The sequence below is a fragment of the Mauremys reevesii genome, linkage group 2, assembly GCF_016161935.1.
Source record: "Mauremys reevesii isolate NIE-2019 linkage group 2, ASM1616193v1, whole genome shotgun sequence".
Taxonomy (NCBI): Eukaryota; Metazoa; Chordata; order Testudines; family Geoemydidae; genus Mauremys; species Mauremys reevesii.
Genome location: NC_052624.1, coordinates 81,340,272 through 81,351,146, shown reverse-complemented (window position 1 = coordinate 81,351,146; position 10,875 = coordinate 81,340,272).

Genomic DNA, 10,875 nt, shown 5'->3' with positions numbered 1-10,875 from the left:
ACCAGGACGATTTTAAGTGAGGAGTTACTGTATTTGCTTTTGTGTGCCTCTTCGTTTTGCTTCTTAGTTTCAGGTAGGCCCAAAAGCAGAGACACAACCACATAAAAATAATAAGGGGAAGTAAAAATTAGGGCTGTTGATTAATCGCAGCTAACTCACACGATTAACTAAAAAAATTAATGCAATTAAAAAAATTAATTGCGGTTTTAATCACAAATTCCAGCTGAAATTTATTAAATATTTTTGGATGTTTTTCTACATTTTCAAATATATTGATTTCAATTACAACACAGAATACAAAGTGTACACTTTATATTATTTTTATTACAAATATTTGCACTGTAAAAATGATAAAAGAAATAGTATTTTTCAATTAACTGCATACAAGTACTGTAGTGCAATCTCTTTATCGTGAAAGTGCAACTTAAAAATGTAGATTTTTTGTTGTTACATAACTGCACTCAAAAACAAAACAATGTAAAACTTTAGCACCTACAAGCCCACACAGTCCTACTTTTTGTTCAGCCAATGACTAAGACAAACAAGTTTGTTTACATTTAGTGGGAGGTAATGCTGCCCACTTCTTATTTACGTCACCTGAAAGTGAGAACAGACTTTTGCATGGCAATTTTGTAGCCGGCATTGCAAGGTATTTATGTGCCAGATATGCTAAACATTCATATGCCTCTTCATGCTTCAGTCACCATTCCAGAGGACATGCTTCCATACTGATGACGCTTGTTAAAAAAATAATGCATTAATTAAATTTGTGACTAAACTCCGTGGGGGAGAACTGTATGTCTCCTGCTTGGTTTTACCTGTATTCTACCATATATTTCATGTAATAGCAGTCTTGGATGATGACCCAGCATATGTTGTTTGTTTTAAGAAAAAACAGTTACTCACCTTCTCGTAACTGTTGTTCTTTGAGATGTGTTGTTCATGTCCATTCCAATCAGGTGTGTGCGCGATGGCTGGAAGATTTTTCCCTTAGCAGCATCCGTCGGGTCGGCCTGGGCACTCCTGGAGTCGCGCCTTCATGGCACCTAATATATAGCCCTGCCAACCCACCACCCCTTCAGTTCCTTCTTGCTGGCTACTCCGACAGGGGGGAAGGAGGGTGGGTATTGGAATGGACATGAACAACACATCTTGAAGAACAACAGTTACGAGAAGGTGAGTAGCCGTTTTTTCTTCTTCGAGTGCTTGTTCGTGTCGATTCCAATCAGATGACTCCCAAGCAAAATTAGGAGGTGAGGTCGGAGCTGTCCACTGACTGGAGTACTGCTCTACCAAAGGCCGCATCATCTCTGGCCTGCCTAGTAACTGCATAGTGTGTGGCCAAAGTGTGTATTGAGGACCACGTCGCCACCCTGCAGATTTCCTGTGTGGGGACTTGAGCCAGGAAAGCTGTTAATGAAGCTTGCACCCTTGTAGAGTGCACCATTATTGGGGGCACTGGTATTCCTGCTAGATTGTAGCACTCGGTAATGCAGGCCACAATCCATGATGAAATGCGCTGTGTCGAAACAGGCTAGCCCTTCATCCTGTCCGCTACTGCGACAAAGAGCTGTACCGACTTCCTAAGGTTTCGTCCTTTCAATGTAAAAGGCCAGTCGAGAGTGTGGAGCCTCTGCTCCCTGCTACTCGCATGAGGCTTGGGGTAGAAAACCGTGAGGAAAAGTCTTTTATCAGCCAGTCGTTGAGGTATGAGAACACCTGTACCTGATGTCTCTGCAGAAAGGCGGCGACAACTGCCATGCACTTGGTGAAGACTCGAGGTGCTGCTGACAGGCCAAAAGGGAGGACAGTAAATTGGTAATGGGAACCATTGACCACAAACCTGAGGAACTTTTTGTGGTTGTGCGCGATTGCTATGTGAAAATATGTGACCTTCAAGTTGAGGGCGGCATACCAGTCTGCTGGATCCAGTGAAGGGATAATGGAAGTCAGGGAGACCTTGCAGAACTTGAGTTTCCTCATAAACTTGTTGAGGTCACACAGGTCCAGGATAAGCCTGAGGCCGCCTTTGGCCTTCAGTATTAGGAAATAACGGGAATAAAAACCCTCACCTCTGTGCTCCAGTGGAATCTCCTCCACCGCCCCCAGTGCTAGGAGTGACTGCAACTCCTGAATGAGAAGTTGCTTGTGAGAAAGGTCCCTGAAGAGGGACGGGCAAGGGGGGTGAAAGGGTGGGAGGGCACAGAATTGGATGGAGTATCCCTCTACCATGTGAAGCATCCAGCAGTCTGAAGTTATATGGGGTCATGCATGGTAGAAAGGGAATAGTCGGGAGGAAAAGGTAAGGAGAGGTGAATCCAGTCTCTGATTTGGTGCGCTGTCCTTGACCGTACCTTCAAAAGGCCGGTTTAGGGCCAGAGGGTGGTTTGGGCTGGCCTTGATTAGCAGAGGGACGTTGCCTTCTCCTACTGCTCTGGTTCCTCCTCCTAGAATTGTCGCGGCGGTTCTGCTACTGGAACCTTTGATGAGGTTGGGGGGAAGTGTCTCCGCTGTATGGCAGGGATATGCTAGCCCAAGGATTTGAGGGTGGCTTGGGAATTTTTTAGTCCATAGAGCCATTTGTCCATCTTCTCTGAAAACAGAGTCTCACCCTCAAACAGGAGGTCCTGAATTGTTTGTTGGACCTTGTAGGGTAACCCTGAGACTTGCAACCAGGCCCCCTGCTGCATAGTCACTCCTGTCACCATGGCTCTTGTAGCAGCGTCTGCAGGGTCTAAAGCTGCCTGCAATGAAGCGCAGGAGACCAATTTCCCTTCTTCCACCAAGGGGGTGAATTCTGACTGAGAGTCCGTGACTCCTGGGGCAGCGTTGGAGGAGGTTTGTTAGCGCATCTGGTGCTGGGCCCGTAGGTGTCGTAGCAAATGTCGGGCGTCAGCATCAGTCTCACCAGAGGCAGCTGCATCAGCACGCTTACAGGAGCCGCCGGAGTTGGGGGGCCCTGTGCTGACATTGGCACCGGGGCCATAGGTGCCTGTATCAAGGTCGACGTTGACAATGGTGCAGGCATGGGAGACGAGTGCATCGACGTCGTGAAGGCTGGTGCTGAAGTTCGAACCAAGCACAGTGCCGGAGTCGATGACAGGGGCCGGAGGCAAAGGCGTTGGAACTGTAGGCGCCGGGGGCAGATTCACAGCGGAAGGTTGCATGGAAGTGGCAGAAGTGACTGAAGACGTGACTGAGCGTGGGTCCTGGGTTCCTCCCTGGCCCTGGTGATAAGCCCAGGGAGTCCAGAAGGGTCACTGAGGGAGATTCTGCCACTGCGGAGGCCATGCCTGATGCTCCCTTCTGTCTCTGCCTGACCTTGCTCTACGGCTTCTGCTCCTACTCAAGCGATAGGAGTCGGGCTCTGACTCAGAGGTCTCAGACACTGAAGACCACGGAGGAGCCGATCCTTGGTGCCTCGAATGTCGAGAGCTCGGGGAGCGGGAAGGCTCTCTGTCGGAGCGTGTAGGTGCCAATGGACAAGGCGAAGGGGAGCGCCTCAACTTCATAGCCAGCTTTCCCTTAGAGTGCACTGGAGGACGGGGCTCTGTCGGCGCTGAGGGTTTCTCCCTGGCAGGCAAGAATGGTGCTGTCAGGTGGAGTAGATCTCTGGCGGCCTAGTACGCTTCCGGCGTGGACGGGAGCTGGAGCTGTTGCGTAGGCGCCAGTGATTGAGGTAGGGCCAGGACAGGAGTCGACACAGCCCTGGAAAGAGACACCGAGGAGTCGTCCACCTGGGGTCGCACGTCTCGAGGCTTAGCCAGAGGAGAATGGTCATCTGGCTTTTTCTTCTTTTGAGGCACTGGCGAGTGGGAGCCGTGCCTACTATCAGATGGACCCCGTGAGGAGCCGTGGTGGTGCCGAGTGTCTCTCGAGGAGTCCTTCCTCAGCGCCGGGTGCTCCGCATCGAGGACGCCACCATAGGTGTCAGGTCTCTCGAGCCCGGGTTGGAGTGGGGGTGTAAGGCTGCCTCCATGAGGATCACCTTCAGCTGCTGTTCCCTTTCTTTAAGTGTTCTTGGGTGGAACTTGTGGCAGATCTTACAACGATCTTTCTGATGGGTTTCCCCCAGGCACCAAAGACACGACGAGTGCGGGTCACTGCTTGGCGCAAGCCACGCAGTTCTTAAAGCCCGGGAACCACGGCATGCCACGGCGCCGGGGCCAGAGTGTGGGGGAAAACCTCCCAACTACTAAACTATTAACTGGAGTACTACTAGGAACTAACTAACTATATACATGGAATAGAAAACTGGCTGAGCAGGAGCCAAGGGAAGTTCCAGCCACCGTCACTGGTGGTAAGAAGGAACTGAAGGGGTGGCGGGTCGGCAGGGCTATATATTAGGCGCCATGGGGGTGCGACTCCAGGGGGCGCCCAGGCCGACCCGACGGATGCTGCTAGGGGAAAAATCTTCCAGCCATCGTGCACGCGCGCACACCTGATTGGAATCAACATGAACAAGCACTCAAAGAAGAACACTTTCACTGCAGATTTGACAGAACACAAAGAAGGTACCAATGTGAGATTTCTAAAGATAGCCACAGCACTGGACCCAAGGCTTAAAGAATCTGAAGTGCCTTCCAAAATCTGAGAGGGACAAGGTGTGGAGCATGCTTTCAGAAGTCTTAAAAAAGCAACACTCCGATGTGGAAACTACAGAACCCGAACCACCAAAAAAGAAAATCAACCTTCTGCTGGTGGCATCTGACTCAGATAATGAAAATTAACATGTGTCAGTGGTCCGCACTGCTTTGGATTATTATCGAGCAGAACCCATCATCAGCATGGACGCATGTCCTCTGGAATTGTGGTTGAAGGATGAAGGGATATATGAATCTTTAGCGCATCTGGCACACAAATACCTTGCAACACTGACTACAACAGTGCCATTTGAACGCCTGTTTTCACTTTCAGGTGACATTGTAAATAACAAGCTGGGAGCATTATCTGCTTGGCTTGAGGTAGCATGGTCTAGTGGCTAAAGCACTGCACCAGAGATTGGAAACCTTGGTTCTATTCCTGGCTCTGCTATTGTTTTGGGGGGAGGGATAGCTCAGTAGCTTGAGCATTGGCCTGCTAAACCCAGCGTTGTGAGTTCAATCCTTGAGGGGGCCATTTAGGGATCTCAGGTAAAAATCTGTCTGGGGATTGGTCCTGCTTTGAGCAGGGGGTTGGAATAGATGACCTCCTGAGGTCCCTTCCAACCCTATGATTCTATGAAATGTAAACAAATTTGTTTGTCTGAGCAATTGGCTGAAGAAGAAGTAGGACTGATTGGACTTGTAGGGTCTAAAGTTTTACATTGTTTTATTTTTGAATGCAGGGTTTTTTTGTATATAATTCTACATTTGTAAGTTCAACTTTCATAATAAAGAGATTGCACTACAGCACTTGTATTAGGTGAATTGAAAAATACTATTTCTTTTGTTTTTTACAACACAAATATTTCTACTAAAAATAAATATAAAGTGAGCAGTGTATTCTGTTGTAATTGAAATAAATTTCTGAAAATGTAGAAAACATCAAAAATATTTAAATAAATGGTATTATATTATTTACAGTGTGATTAATCATGATTAATTTTTTTAATTGTGCAATTAATATCAATTATTTTTTGTAATTGCTTGACAGCCCTAGTAAAATACAGGAGTCCTGTATTCATATTGAGCAGGAACAGGTTAAAAAAAAAAGGCAGGAAGAAATAGATTCCCTTCAAATGGTCACCACTCTCAAAGAAACTGTGATTGTGCTCATGTCCAAGAAGCAGCAGCACCATCAGAACGCAACAAAAAATAGTTTTGTCTCACATGGTGAAGTCCTCGCTCCATTGAAGTCAATGGACGTTTTACTTCCCCCGGTATTCTCAGGCAGGTCAGAAACAGTAGCTGAAATCTCATACTAAAGCCTGTTTTTATATGATGACCGCTCTGACTTCAAAAAGCTGAATGGCTTGTATCAGAACAGTCAGAGGTGTATCCAAAAAAAATTATTTTAACAATTAATGTACAGTCCCTGCAACCATTTTATTTCAGCAAATACGTAACACACGTGTGCCAGTTGTTCCTATTTTTCCCCAAGCAAAACAGATACTATTTCCCATTCTAATAATCCTCATTAGCCCTGATTTAGCATTTCAAAGTAATTTACATTGCAAACATTAATTAGTCCTCAGATAACCCAGTGTTGCTATGGCCTTTTTACAGCTAGGGCAACTAAGGCCATGTCTACACTAGCACTTATGTCGGCAAAACTTTTGTCACTAAGGAGTGTGAAAAAAACCACCCCTGAGTGACATAAATGTTGCCAGCATAAGTGCTGGTATGAAGAGCGCTATGTCACCAGGAGACACTCTCCCATCGCCATTGCTATCGCTGCTCATGGAGCTGGTTTTATTATGCTGACAGGGGAGCTCTCTTCCGACAGCATAGAGCGGCTACATGAGCACTCTTACAGCAGCACAGCTGTATCGGTACAGCTGTACGCTTGTAAGTGTGGACATGGCCTAAGACAGAGAAGTTAAATGTCTTACCTCAGGCCAAACACCAAGCCAGAACTAGAATACACGAGTTAGAAGGTCCAGTCTTATTTTCCCTCCTTAAATATTCCCCCTCAATACTAACTCCCCTATGTAGCTTCTTAAGTGTCCCTATTTGCCCTCTCGCTTTGAAGCCCTGTTAGATACAAGTGCACTTTGGGTGCAGAAGAGTGACAGTTGCTCACTTTACTATAGTCAGATACAACTACATCCTGATCAGTTTACAGAAGAGACATTCTGTTTGTTTCTAATGACAAACAACAGCTTAGTATACAGAAGGGCAGATTTTCTTTTAAACTAAGCTATAGATTTAGGAACAAACCTGATTCTTAATTCCTGTTGACTAGAGCACCTAGAAAAGTTTCAGATTTTCTCAATTTTTAAAAAAAAAAGGGGGGGGGGACTTTTCTGAAATATTTGCTCAAAAAGTTTTCCTGTTTTTCAACGAACTGCCTGTAGCAGCTGCCAGAGTCTGGGCATACTCACCCACATCAGATAATAAGGGGATTAACTTATTGTGACCCTCACCCATGGCAGAGGACTGGAACAAAGACAGTCTCTTTTCAGTACTCCCTAGTGTGTCAAGTTATTACACACTAAGGCCATGGGATTTTGTTTTATTTTAAATTCTGAACATTTTTCAAATCAGGTTCGTTGGTACAGGTTCCATCTGGTGTGTCTTTAATAAATACAAATATCACCTACCTCTTACATCATAATTCCTTTCATCCATAGATTTCTATGCACTTCAGAGAGGTGGTATGTTTCATTATCCCTGTTTTAGAGAGAAAAACTGAGGCACTGAGAGGGAAAGCAACTTGCCCAAGGTCACCTGACAGGCCAGTGGCAGGGCCAAAATATGGCTTCCCCAGGTTCTATAGAATTACATTGACAGTAACTAAAGTATCTGTTTTTACAAGGAAAAGATGACAGAAAAAGACCATTTAAAAAAAAGGCTAAAATATTCCTAAAATAAACTTTTCTTCATTCATATTCATTTGCAATATAGAATCTGTGTAGGACAATGTAATTTGATATAGAAGATTTTATTGGCCTACTTTTAGGATGGCTCATACAACTCATTTATCACTTTGCCACTCATGAGCTGTTTAACCATTTCAACTCATGGTAATAAAACTTTTATATCTAGCATGTATTCTCATGTAAACATTTACTAACTACAAATGTGTAACTATCTAAAGTATTCCATAGTGGTCACCTTTAAAAAGTCAACTTCTACCAAGAATTGACAGCTGAATATTTAAGATATTGACATTTAAGACAATATTACAGCATGTCAGATACACTCTTTAATGGAAGCTATTGTAACTAAGCAGGTTTCCTTCTTAAAAGCAATCCTGCTATTAACAGTAGAGTACAATTTCATGACACACTGATGAAGACTTGATCTGGCAGATTTACCGTGCTGCCAAGATTCATATATTCATCTGTTGTATTTACCAAACAGTAGCAATATACCAGATTCACCTATTGTGTCTGCCACTGTTGCAGACTTAGGGCCTGATTCAAAGCCCATTCAAGTCAGTGGAATGGCCCCTGTTGACTTGAATGGGCATTGGATCAGGCCCTCAAATGGAAGAATCTCAGGCAGTAGCTGGAGTTACACTGGGCTAAATTTATTCCCAGCACAATTCCAGTGATGTCAGTGGAGTTACACCAGGATGAATTTACCCATCTGTTGCATCTGCCCTGAACTTTAAGATAGCTGAAACCTGAACTGAGTGAAAGGCAGCATCAGTGCCTGGTGAGCCAAAAAAGGAGTCAATCTTTGAACAAACATTTGGGAACTGTGCAAAGCTGGGCAGTTGCTCGTTACTTAATAAAACCATTCCAATGGTGGAAATAGCGCTTATACGTTACATCATTGGGTGGGCATTCAATAGAGATTTGCATTGCTTCTACTAGGACTGCACCTAACTTCTGGACAAATATGTCCAGATGTTTTCTGCACCATGGCCCCTTAAAGCTAAATCTGGGGTGCAAACATTTCATTAAAACGGAGAGCTTGTTGACATTTTGGAGAGCATTTTGCTTATTCATTTACCACTTGGACAGCAGCCTCTTGTTCCAAGAATTGCTCAAGAGCCTCTTCAGTCACTATTTCAGGTGGAGGAACTGCTGCCACCCCAGAGGGTGGAGCCTTTTTGCAACTCAGGCCTGAAAAAGGATTGAACCAGCTCAGGGAGAAATCGCCACCAAAAGCCAGTTTCATCCCTTCCCAGCTTGTGACTTTTTCCCAAGTAGGCGTCTGATTCTTAAGGCGCTCGATACCCTGTAGACAAAAAAAGAAGAGATTTTTATAATTTATTACTGGCAATTATACAGCACCCATTACTATCGGGGGGTGGGTGGGCTCATGCATATCTATCCATCTATATCCATACTACTGATTGTGTTGCAATCTCCATTTAAGGCAGGGCAAAATGTTTTGTTTTTTATATTTTACTGATTGAATTCAGTTTCCAAGTTTGGCGCGTGCGCGCACACACAAATTTTCAGAGAAGAACAATTTTCTATGCAATGTTTCAGTAAAAGATTCTTAATTTTTTGAGCACTCTCCCGTCAGCATGGAGCGGCTACACAGGCGACTTTAGAGTGGCGCAGCTGCAGCAGTACAGCTGTACCGCTGCAAGCTCTCTAGTGTAGACATAGCCTTAAATTGTGAGTTCTTTGGGCCACAAACTGTCTTTTTGTTGTGTGTTTGTTTAGTGCCTATCACAACAGGGCTCTGGTCCATAAATGGGCAGCCTAGGCTTACTGAAACAAATAATAAATCTAGAGTAAGAACTTCCCCCTTCCTTAATTAAAGATATTGGGTCTTTATTAAAGATCTTCTCTCAGAACTCTGCTAAAGTTAAATAGGAACAGAGACTGACTAAGGCCTGGTCTACACTACAAGTTTAGGTCGAATTTAGCAGCGTTACCTCGATTTAACCCTGCACTCGTCCACACGACGAAGCCCTTTTTTTTCGACTTAAAGGGCTCTTAAAATCAATTTCTTGACTCCACCTCCGACGAGGGGATTAGCGCTGAAATCGGCCTTGCCAGGTCGAATTTGGGGTAGTGTGGATGCAATTCAATGGTATTGGCCTCTGGGAGCTAGCCCAGGGTGCTCCATTGTGACCGCTCTGTCAACTCAGATGCACTCGCTCTGTCAACTCAGATGCACTCGCCAGGTAGACAGGAAAAGTCCCGCGAACTTTTGAATTTCATTTCCTGTTTGGCCAGTGTGGCGAGCTGATCAGCATAGGTGACCATGCAGAGCTCATCAGCAGAGGTGACCATGGAGTCCCAGAATCGCAAAAGAGCTCCAGCATGGACTGAACAGGAGGTACGGGATCTGATTGCTGTATGGGGAGACGAATCTGTGCTAGTTGAACTCCGTTCCAGTAAACAAAATGCCAAAACATTTGAAAAAATCTCCAAGGGCATGAAGGACAGAGGCTATAACAGGGACTCGCAGCAGTTCCGCGTGAAAATTAAGAAGCTCAAGCAAGCCTACCAAAAAAACAGAGAGGCAAACAGCCCCAAACATGCCGCTTCTATGGTGAGTTGCATGCCATTCTAGGGGGTGCAGCCACCAGTACCCCAGCCCTGTGCTTTGACTCTGTCAATGGAGTAGGACGCAACACGGAAGCGGGTTTTGGGCACGAGGAAGATGATGAGGAGGAGGTTGAAGATAGCTCACAGCAAGGAAGCGGAGAAACTGGTTTCCCCAACAGTCAGGATCTGTTTCTCACCCTGGACCTGGAGCCAGTAACCCCCGAACACACCCAAGGCATGGTCCCAGACCCTGCAGGTGGAGAAGGGACTTCTGGTGTGTGAACCTTTGTAAATATTATATATGGTTTAAAAGCAAGCGTGTTTAATGATTAATTTGCCCTGGCATTCGCGTCCAGTACAGCTACCGGAAAAGTCAGTTGACGTGTCTGGGGATGGAGCGGAAATCCTCCAGTGACATCTCCATAAAGCTCTCCTGGATGTACTCCTAAAGCCTTTGCAAAAGGTTTCTGGGGAGGGCGGCCATATTCTGTCCTCCATGGTAGGACAATTTACCACGCCAGGCCAGTAGCACGTAGTCGGGAATCATTGCAGAACAAAGCATTGCAGAGTATGGTCCCGGTGTTTGCTGGCATTCAAACAACATCTGTTCTTTATCGCGCTGTGTTATCCTCAGGAGAGTGATATCATTCATGGTCACCTGGTTGAAATAGGGTGGTTTTATTAAGCGGACATTCAGAGGTGCCCGTTCCTGCTGGGCTGTTTGCCTGTGGCTAAACAGAAATGTTCTCCGCTGTTAGCCACGCAGTGGTGGG